A 10,217-nucleotide genomic window follows, 5' to 3' on the forward strand; every position below is an offset into this window, starting at 1 on the left:
ATTTTTCCTAACATTATTTCAAGAACAAAATAATTACAAGTAGGCTAAGTTAGCAATTGTGCTGAAAAGAAAGGAGAAAGAGATGATAGGAGAAGAGTGGAAGAAAAAAGAACTCTTTGAACTGTTTCCCTTTAGCAGGTTTGACTTGTTCACCCAGGAGCATGGGCATATATTTGCTGTTGGTGGTGGACATGTTGCTGACGCTGTGGGAGAGAGACCCGAGAATAAAGCTCAGACTGAACTGAGCAACACTCCATTTCACTGATCGCTGAGCAGCATCTCAGCCACTGCCACAGGGGATAAGCTCACTTACCTGGTATGTGTGTGAGTGTCTGTCTAAGGGCCGATGTAAATGCACATATCTATCTCTAGTCATCCTTGGTTGAACTGGTGTGGTGATACTGTTTTTTTTTTTTTTTTATCTTCCTATCTGTGTGCATGAACACACGTGTGAGTATAAGCGGAGTCAGACTATTTCAAAAAGCTGTGGGTGTTTTTTTTCCCCCCTCAGTGACAGCAGTTGCTCTATGAATAGCTGTTTGGACAATAGATTTTGAGGCTAGTCATTTAACCTGACAAGTGACCCCCATCGCTCACTGCTCCATCTACAGGAGGTAGGGGACAAAAAAGTCAAAAAGCTCTAGACTGAGGGGTCTAAAGCTCCAGTATTTGAGTCCCACTGTCTGCAACTTTCACATGAATTCATGTTTCAAGACACCTGATTCGGAGGTCTGAATTCCCTCCGTGGTATGTAAGCAGGTTCTGTTATAAATGATAGTAGTCTCATTTGTAACATATTGTTTAGGATCCATATTAAAAGTGTATTTACATCCAACACCTAAAATAAAACCTGTGCAAAAAAAAAGGTTTATAAAACTATGTGTACTCAAACAAAAACAAGCGAAGTCCTTTATACATCATAGCTCTTGGTGCCCAAGGCTCCATCTCCTAATTCAGAATTTTTGATATTTTCTTACAGTTGTTCCTGAATTATATTTTTTTTCTCCAGGTAGGGTTAATGGTTTATATCAAACCCCCCTCTATATAGTGATGGAGGGATTTAAGGTTAAGGGTGGATGTTCGGACACAGCTGTAGTTAAGTCACTTGATTCAGGTGTGAAGGGCAAGGAAACAAAACTTAGAAGTTCCATGACAACATCCCTTTGGAATTTTAGTTTGAGACCCCTGGGTTAAGAAGTAGATATGAATTTGAAATGGGACCTAAACTGTGGCCAAATCATGAGTGTGGAGACCACTATGGGATTTAAAATGACAATAGATAATTTAATACATAGTGATGAATTAGTAATAAAGACGAGAAGAAAAGACTGAGACATTTATTGAATTTCAAGTCTATACCAAATCAAATTAGGTGAATTTATAAGTCCAATTTATGAATATGTGAAGATTAGTGATAGCAAAATGGGTAGGGAAAGACCACCAATAGGAATAAATTGTTGGAAAAGAGGGAGTCTCAGTCCCTAGAGCAAAATACAAACAAAATAAAAACATCTTGTCTAAAAGCTAGAAAATTTATTTGGGTAAATATAAAGAACATAAAAAGAGGCATCTGGGTAGCACATTTTAATATTATTAATACTGCCAATTAATGAGAAAGGGGAAGAGTCCCACCTCTAGGGAGCTGATGCAAATCATTACAAGAGGATGGCAAGCTTTTTTTTGAAAACAGTAAAGGCAAGTATGAATAATATCAATTCCCAAATACTTAAACTCAGAGGAGCTAAGTTTAAAGGTATTGTCAGACTGCTTGAGTTCCAAAGCCAAAGAACTGAATAGGTAGAATTTACTTTAATGTGTATTAAGTTAATTTTATACACAGAGAAAGATACAACTTTCTGTTGATAAAATTGGAGGAAGACTACATAAAACATTGAAACATATAAAATATTACCATTTGCATACAAGGATAGATTAGTATCAATACCAGAGATGATAATTCCATGAAAGAAAAGATATAGGAATTTTCAGAGCAAGAGAAAGAGGTTCTGTGTCAAACAGTGTCTAGTGCTACAACCCAGTAGAAAGTAATTAGATTGAACAAAGTAGTTATGAAAAAGGCCTGAGTGGATGCATAAAGTAGTTATAATCCAGGACCCAAACTTTTCACCGAAAGCAAACCTACTGGGATGACAAAGAGGTGGTTCAATTCTTGGCATCAAGAGAAATAATTATGTGAGGCCATAAAACTGCTCCACGGGCGCTGCACAATGGCAACCCACTGGTCCCCAACGGGACGGGTTAAACGTTACTCTGTACTTGTGACAGTGTAATGACAATAAAGAAACTGAAAAAAAAATTTAATAAAATAATCTGTTACTTCATTTAAAAGTAGGAAAGTCATTGATTGCTGACAGAATAAAATTACTTTATAGCTAGAATTAAATCTATATTCTGAACAAGCTTGGAGTGTATTTAGGGCCAAAACTACCATTGAGGACACGAAGTTCCTGTCCTCGTTTCTTTATTATTTTATTTATTGCTTAAAGTGTAATATAGGCCTTAACTAAAATAAATTACAGTGAAACTGACTATATGATCTTTAAACTGAGAGCAGTTGATTTTTTGAAGAGCCAAAAGTAGCGCATCTATTTAATCATCATTGTTCATCATCAAGTCACAGTGTTGCTATGGTAACTGTCACACACAAGTTACCGCCTTGTGAGTCCGTCAGTCCCTGGAAGAGGAGCACATCGAGCTACTAATGCAGATAGAGAAGAAGTTATTGATGACGATGAGAAAGTTACTGCATTTCACAAGAAAAGATTTCAGCCCAGCGACCTGCTCAGACGGCAAGGGAACATCAACCCAAAGTTGATTCAACTCCATCAGTACCGGTCTTCACTCAGTTTCCACTGGTTGAACCAACTTTCATTGTGTGACACATCTGTTAGCGACGTCTGCAGAAGAAAATTCAAGCTTTATTCAGCGTTGGTTTCTCAGTGATGGATGTTGAACCTGTTCTATATTTCTGCCGGATGCTGGAGCTCAATGTAGAGATGGCACGAAGCAGATCGCCGGGGACACAAAGTCGTGCGCAGAAACAAAATAATATATCCAGTTAAAGTTTTAACAAATAATAATTTCTTTAGTAACTTGCCCTTACTTCAATAGTCACCATAGTCCTTCAAAAAGCCTCAAAAGGCTAATTTTTTATCTAAAACTGCTGTAATGTTGGAGACTATTTTATCTTACATGATTCATGGCATTCATTAAATTAATATATTTATCTAGTTCGTTTAATATCTATGCTCATCAAGAGCCCCCTAGAACCAGGGAAATACATTGTATTTAATTTCATGTTAATGTGTTGTAATGACTAATAAAACCCCTAGGAACAGAAAGTTGAAAGACATATTGTTTACATTTCACTCAGTTTAGTTTTTGACAGTTTCACTAAAGGGAAAACAGGATAGGAGGGGGAAAGGCCGAGTCAAACGTTGTTTCATAGTTAATGACACAATGTAAGATTTGGGCTTTTCCAGAGAGGCAACGTCCCATGTAACCCCATCATGAGTGATATGCAGCAAGGCTGGATGGAGCAGGCAGAATTTAACACCTTAAACACCTCAGAGCTGGCGTGACAGTCAGCAAAGGCCATATCCTCTCAAGCAGTCTTGGCAGCAGCGTTGGGGAAAAAAGGGGATAATATCGTTCTTGTTGATCCCTTGCCCTCGACAGGATTTTGGCACAGTCAGTGTAATGATGTAGTTTTGCTTGAGACAACTCACCTGCCTTAGGTGTAGTATCTGGAATACGCTTAGTGAAATCCAGTAGCGGTTCCCCCATAACGTACTATTGACTACTGACACTATTGTTGCAGTTTTTTTTACACTGGGACACCAAACCATCACATTTATCCTCTTATATAATCACGGTTTAAGTAAGGCAGTCTAATTTTCTCCAGAGGCTGACAATGTCATCAGTGCAGGTGATAAGGATTTCCCCATCACAGCAACAGTTGCTCAGTTAACATCCTCTGTAACGTGCATATCAGAGGATGATTTCTTTTTGAAGGAGAGCAGGGTTTAGGTTGCAGGAGCTTGCAAAAGTAAACTGACAATTCAGTGCTGTTAGCCGCAAGACTTCCTTACGAAACTTGGCAATATTTTAGCACATAATTCATTCTTCGACTTCTCAACCTTTAAAAACCTTAAACCATGATGGAGTGAAGTGCAAGTAAAACAGTAAGTTTTATTCTTGAGACTCTCATTTATTATGTCTACATTTTTGTCTAACCATTTTAAATAAAGAAAGTAAGTGATGTTTCTCACGGAAAACATGGACATCTGGCTGCTGAAAGAAACTCATGCACCAACAAGAAATGCTTGAAAGCACCATACATCACATTTAATGGAGATGTGAATCCCCAGATCACCCTATACTGGGATGATAAATAGGATTACTGAAAGCCTACCAAAAAAAGTCTGAAGAAAAAAATCTGCATAAAAGAAGCATGTATTATACAAATATGCATAAACACAAGCCTGCAGATGGCTTTTAACCTAGCTCCTCGTTGTAATTTAGAAAATATGATCTATAACTTTTGGAGGATAACAAATGATAAGATGGATATCAAATACTTCTTAAAATGAAACAAACACACAATTGATGTGAATTTTATAAATGTACAAAAATGGGGACAGGCATGTTGTTACTGAAGGGTTAACAGGTCATTGGGGTAATAACTACAAATATTTATATTAGAAAATCTTTCGCTTATTATTCTTTGTGCAAGAGGAAAAAAAAAAGAAACACCATATAAAACAAGTAGCTAATTTTCATGATTTTAAATGACACTGAAATTATCCAAATTGTAAAAGAGTCATAGAGGGGGAAATTATTATTTGAACCCCCAGTGAGATAAGTGTAGTTTTTTTCTGTAATTTATTTTAGTGCAAATGTCAAAGGGAAAGACAAAAATTAAAGAAATTCAGTAAAGAAATAAACATTTACTGTAGTATATTTGTATTCTTAAGTCACATGCAATTTAAAATTTAGTATTTAGAATTAGAACCTTTAATTTCAAAGAATGCTGATATAATGCCCAAAAGGTGTGAAAATTAACCAAGACACATTATTTTAAAAGACTCTAAAAGACACTTGTTTGACTGTCTTCTAGGGCACGATTCTAGGAAAATGCTAAATATGGATTGATAAAATAGCTGGAGACCTTCATATAGTCTTTAGGCTTTGTTCACTTTAGCACTAAAATATTGTAAATGTTATATTAGAATAAATAGATAACATTTCCTCTATAATCCTCCTGACAATATATCAAGTCCTTTAATAACTATTTATGAGATCAGTGTCAGGACACCATGAAGGCAAGAACTACACTGTATAAAAAACAGGCCAGAATGGACTACAGTGACTGCCAAGGCATGCCTAAAAAGTTGTTGATCATCTGTGAGTGAAGAGAAGCATTTTTCTTAAGAAGGAGAAATCAAACACATAGGCTTCCAGCATTGAGAAGGGCAGTGCTTCAAAAAAAAACTAAGAAACTCTGGCAGGGATGCATCACCTCTTATATGTATGTCTCACTGGAAGGAGTGAGGGAGCTCATGGTTAAGAAGAAATGATCATTGAGCTTTATGATCACTTAAACTTATTAGAAAAAAGATGAAGAAATAAGCAGCAAGTACACAAATCTTAATCTGAGCATTCCTGTGCTTGTTTTATAATACCATAAGAGCACAAAATATATAAGAGGTATGCTAAAACCTGGTGAATGCAGTGCTTTATACACAGTGCAAAAATATTGTCAAATAGCACTGCGTAATGCAATCTGCCAAAGTGCTTAGAGATGAATACTTTTATCAATATCTTTATGTTTCATACAATTTTTTAGAAATCCCCAGAGATTTCATAAAATGCCTTGGGGTTTTTCATCCATCAGGTTTGCTTTTTATGAATACATTAATATTAATACAAAAACAATAGCCAGTAGTAACACAACTTCAAATACCAACTCAGACTCTGATTTTCTTGTCTGGCGAAAGTGGAAAAAAAACAAACAAAAAAATTAATCAGTTTTACATCTCTTCCTTTCAGACAATTAAATATTGAAAGAGTCAATCAGAGGATGGCACCATAAAATACTGGAATAAAGTTTAAATACATAAACCTTTATAGGGCACGCAGTCAAATATAATAATTTAAAAATCAAATTTCAAGCCAAGTGGGCTGTTGGAGGACAGGAAAAGACTTTATTACTTTTGTAACATTCAAAAATGTGTATATTTTGATGGAAAAAAGTAAGACTAATGTAATAGGAAATGCCTACTTGCTCTAATATATTAAGAATAATAACAAAAGTGCCTCTACTGTATAAGAGATCCATAAAAAAACACTCACAGTGTGCAATTTTTTGGTTACAGCATAAGCTTAGACTATTAATGCTGATACAGGTACTTACATTTTTTTTTTTTGTATTTTAAGTTAGCTTGGTAACTTTTTTACTTTTCAATTAGCTTTATAAATTTTTGATTTAGCTTTTAACCTTTTTCTTAACCTGTTAACTTTTTTCAACTTAATTTACAGTAGACAACAACAGAAACAACAGAAAGATTATAACAGTCACTTTGAAACTGTGAAGGTGCCAAGTTTCCAGGATGGCAGGCCACAAGCATGTAGTGCAGGCAGACCTACAAATGTCCAGCATCAAAAAAATAAATCAATATCACGAAAATAGAGATATCTCTTTGTAATGACGTTTACAGTGACTGTTTTTCATCAGCAATAAAGAATAGTCAAATAATTCAATCGGCTGAGACAATTTGATTTGGGGGAAAACAGTTTTCTTTGCTGATTTTTTCTTCTTCAATCAATAAAAAATAAAATATATATACAACACAGATATATATTTTATGTGATGTACTTGGAAAGATAATTGATAGCCCTATTTGTCCAATGATAAAAAATATCAATACAGTTTTAGAGGGAGGATTTTACTGGCAGATTTTAAGGTTGCATGGCCTATGTACAGTAAAGTCATTATTTTACCATCAAAATATTTTAACAATTTTATCTGAATAGGCTCTTGTTAAAAAGAGTAAATAATAAATAGTAATTTGTTTTGAATATACAATTAAAATCTGAATTCAAAAAGTTCTCCATGTCTATCTGAATGCAATACTGCAATACTGAGTCATTTTATGTTAAAAACTAAAAAAAAGACACATGATCAATACATTCCTTTTGTCCAGGTCAGTTCACAGAAACCACTTTGAAGTGTCACACATGTTAGCAAGTCACCTCAAAAAATTTGCATTTCATTAATAAACTAAGAAGAGAAACAGAAACCAAAAAGTCAATTACTTTAAAAATCCGATAATGTTAGTCATCAAGATTCTTTTTGCAGAAACTTTGACTAACAGAGGTGAAAGGATAAGAAACAGCACGTCCAGATTTGATACATTACACTTTGGAAAGCTTGGAAGTCCTGATGAAAACATAAACACTAAACTAATGTGTACATGGAATGTATACATGCAATTCTCTGACATGTTTTATGTTTCTTTTAGCATTTACAGGTGAGAAAATTGCTCTAGATATCAAACCTTTGGCGGCTAGCCAATAGAGGGCGCTAGGGTGCCGCCCCACACCCAATGACCCTGTTTAAGACATAAAAAAAATTATCATTTTTTTTAATACTAATTTTAAATTGAAATGTAAAATATTTCTCTCTCTCTCTGTCTCTCTCTCTCTCTCTCTCTCGCTCTCTCTCTCCAAAGGAAAAAAAAAAAATATATATATATATATATTTTTTTTTTTTTTTCTTTTTTTGATGAGTAAGGTAAATATTTAATCTTGAATGACTAGTAAGCGTCATTCCATTTTTCGTCGGATTGGTGATGTATTTCCACCCTAGGGTGCAAAAATCTTTGCCCATAGACTCTCATTAAAGGTTGTACATGCGCAGCAACTCCTCTGCAATACAAAGGTATAGGAGAGCCCAGGGCGCAGGAGAGCTGCGCCCTGAGGTGACAGGAAGTGTATTTGCACACCACCTCCTGCCACAGTGCAGATGTTTTTTTGCGGGTGATTGACTAGTCGGGTCGTGGGAGTTGGAGATGCATTGGAGAGAGAGAGAGAAATGGTGAAAGAAATATCCTTTTTCAGCAACTGGTTTAGCAAGAAGGCTTAGCTAGCAGCATGCATCTTTATCCTACTTTCCCTGCATCCTTTTCTAAACACCAGGATCTGACCCAGCATGGATAAAGAAAGGTAGGACTGATTTAAAGCACTTATTAGAAAAGGCAAAGAAGCATGAACAGTCTGGGATTCACATGGGAAATAATATATAGTGTACTTTTTCTAGATGTTTGTCAATTTGCCTAGTTGCTCATCAATAAAAAAGTATAAAGCTGACTAATAGCTTCTCCATTATTAAACTGGCACATTGTTGTTTTGTTTTTTTTAGGTTTGTGACACAATATTGGACCAGGTAAAACACAGATTTGCCTTCACAAAGCCTAAGAAGGGCAACATTTATGTTCAAAAAATTAATCTATGCACAAATTCATGTTTTTTTATGTTTTTGTTTTTATAATCTTATTTGTTGTTGGCATTCATATAAATATACTGGTGTGATAACTTAGTATACGTTTGATTGGTTTTTGGTATACCTCTATTTTGAATTTGTAGCCCCCCCCCCCTTGGGAAAACAACACCAGCCGCTACTGTATCAAACCCTGAAAGAGACAATCTCGAGTTAAGAGTCTATATCATGAAATTCCTTAGCATGCACATATGTAAACGTTTATTGGTCTATTATAACTCCAGATGTCTCCTGATGCCAGGTGGCTGGCATATCTATCTAGATATCTTGTAATAAGTTAAGCAATTAGGTCTATAACAGGGATGGGCTATTTGGCTTCAAGGAGTGCAGCCGTTACAAGCAGATGAACAGTGTATGGATTGTACTTTGTTCAGTCTGTCCCTGCTGCGTAGCTAACGATAGTCAGCCAGCTGTCTACTGAAGATATCAAACACATTTGTCAAAACACACAAACAGCGGGAACACATGAATTGGTGAGCAGTCGCTTATGCTCCATCTGTGTTGAAAATGATCATTGAAATAAATGAGGATAGAGCTGATTAAATTACTGATATCAATTTAAATTTTTATTATGTATGTATTGTAGGTTTATCACATATATCATTCTATTTTTTCCCTCTGAGTCTCCTGGCAATAATTCCATGCTTGTGTGATAAATCCTCCAAAAGTAAATAAATTGTCATTATACCTCCAACAAAACTTTTCCACACTCATACATAATCAATTGTATCATAACCAAAGTTTTGCTGGTTTGTAACTCTAAATCCTAATAAGACAAATTTAACTTTTTGGAGGTAATGGGATCAAAAGAAAGAAAGAAAAAAATGTCTAATGGATATGATTACTTCAGCAAAGCACTTTAAGCAAAAAAAAAAAAAAGAAAGAAAAATCTGCATTTACCCCAAACATATGAATTTTCTTTAAATCTATTCAATTGCAATGCATTAACAGCCAGTCTGTTGAGCTCTCTACCTAAAAGCTCAAAAGTACAGAGAACAGAGAGAGGGATAATTTTCTTCAGCTTAGATAACATCTTAAAGCACTGCTGGTTTCTTTAAAGCCACCGATCCAAATCAAAGTGCATCATTACTTTTCCAATATAACAGACACACATGACTATTTCTCCTGTCTAAACACTATCCTTACTAAATGAAGCAGTCTGAGCTGAGCTTTATTCATTTCTAACGAGAGCGGAGCCCTTCGTGGCCCTTCATTGAGAGTTATCTTTGGATTCAGTTGACATTACTGCAGATCGTTTGAAAGTAGTGCAGTAAGCCCACAAGGCCAATCTAAAATATGTCACGTAACTAATCTAACATAGTACATAATACAGTTTATTGAAGGACATGTAATCAATCAAACACAGTTGAATAATTCCCTTTCTAATGTTATTTACAGTTAAGGGGATTAGCCATGACCAGATCACTACAATCATTGAAATCTGTAAAGATGCCCAAAAGGTGGTTGTTGCTGTATGCTGCTGGGTTCAGTGCATCAAATTCAGATTGATTGAATACAGCTTTAACTGTCTCTCTTGAAACAGTATTGAAGTAATTCTTTTTGCAAAGCATTGATTGGTAATGCATAGCATCGTCTTTGTTTTGCTGTAAACATGCAATAGCTTTTATGTAAATAG

The sequence above is a fragment of the Cyprinodon variegatus genome, unplaced genomic scaffold, assembly GCF_000732505.1.
Source record: "Cyprinodon variegatus isolate N-32 unplaced genomic scaffold, C_variegatus-1.0 Scaffold287, whole genome shotgun sequence".
Taxonomy (NCBI): Eukaryota; Metazoa; Chordata; class Actinopteri; order Cyprinodontiformes; family Cyprinodontidae; genus Cyprinodon; species Cyprinodon variegatus.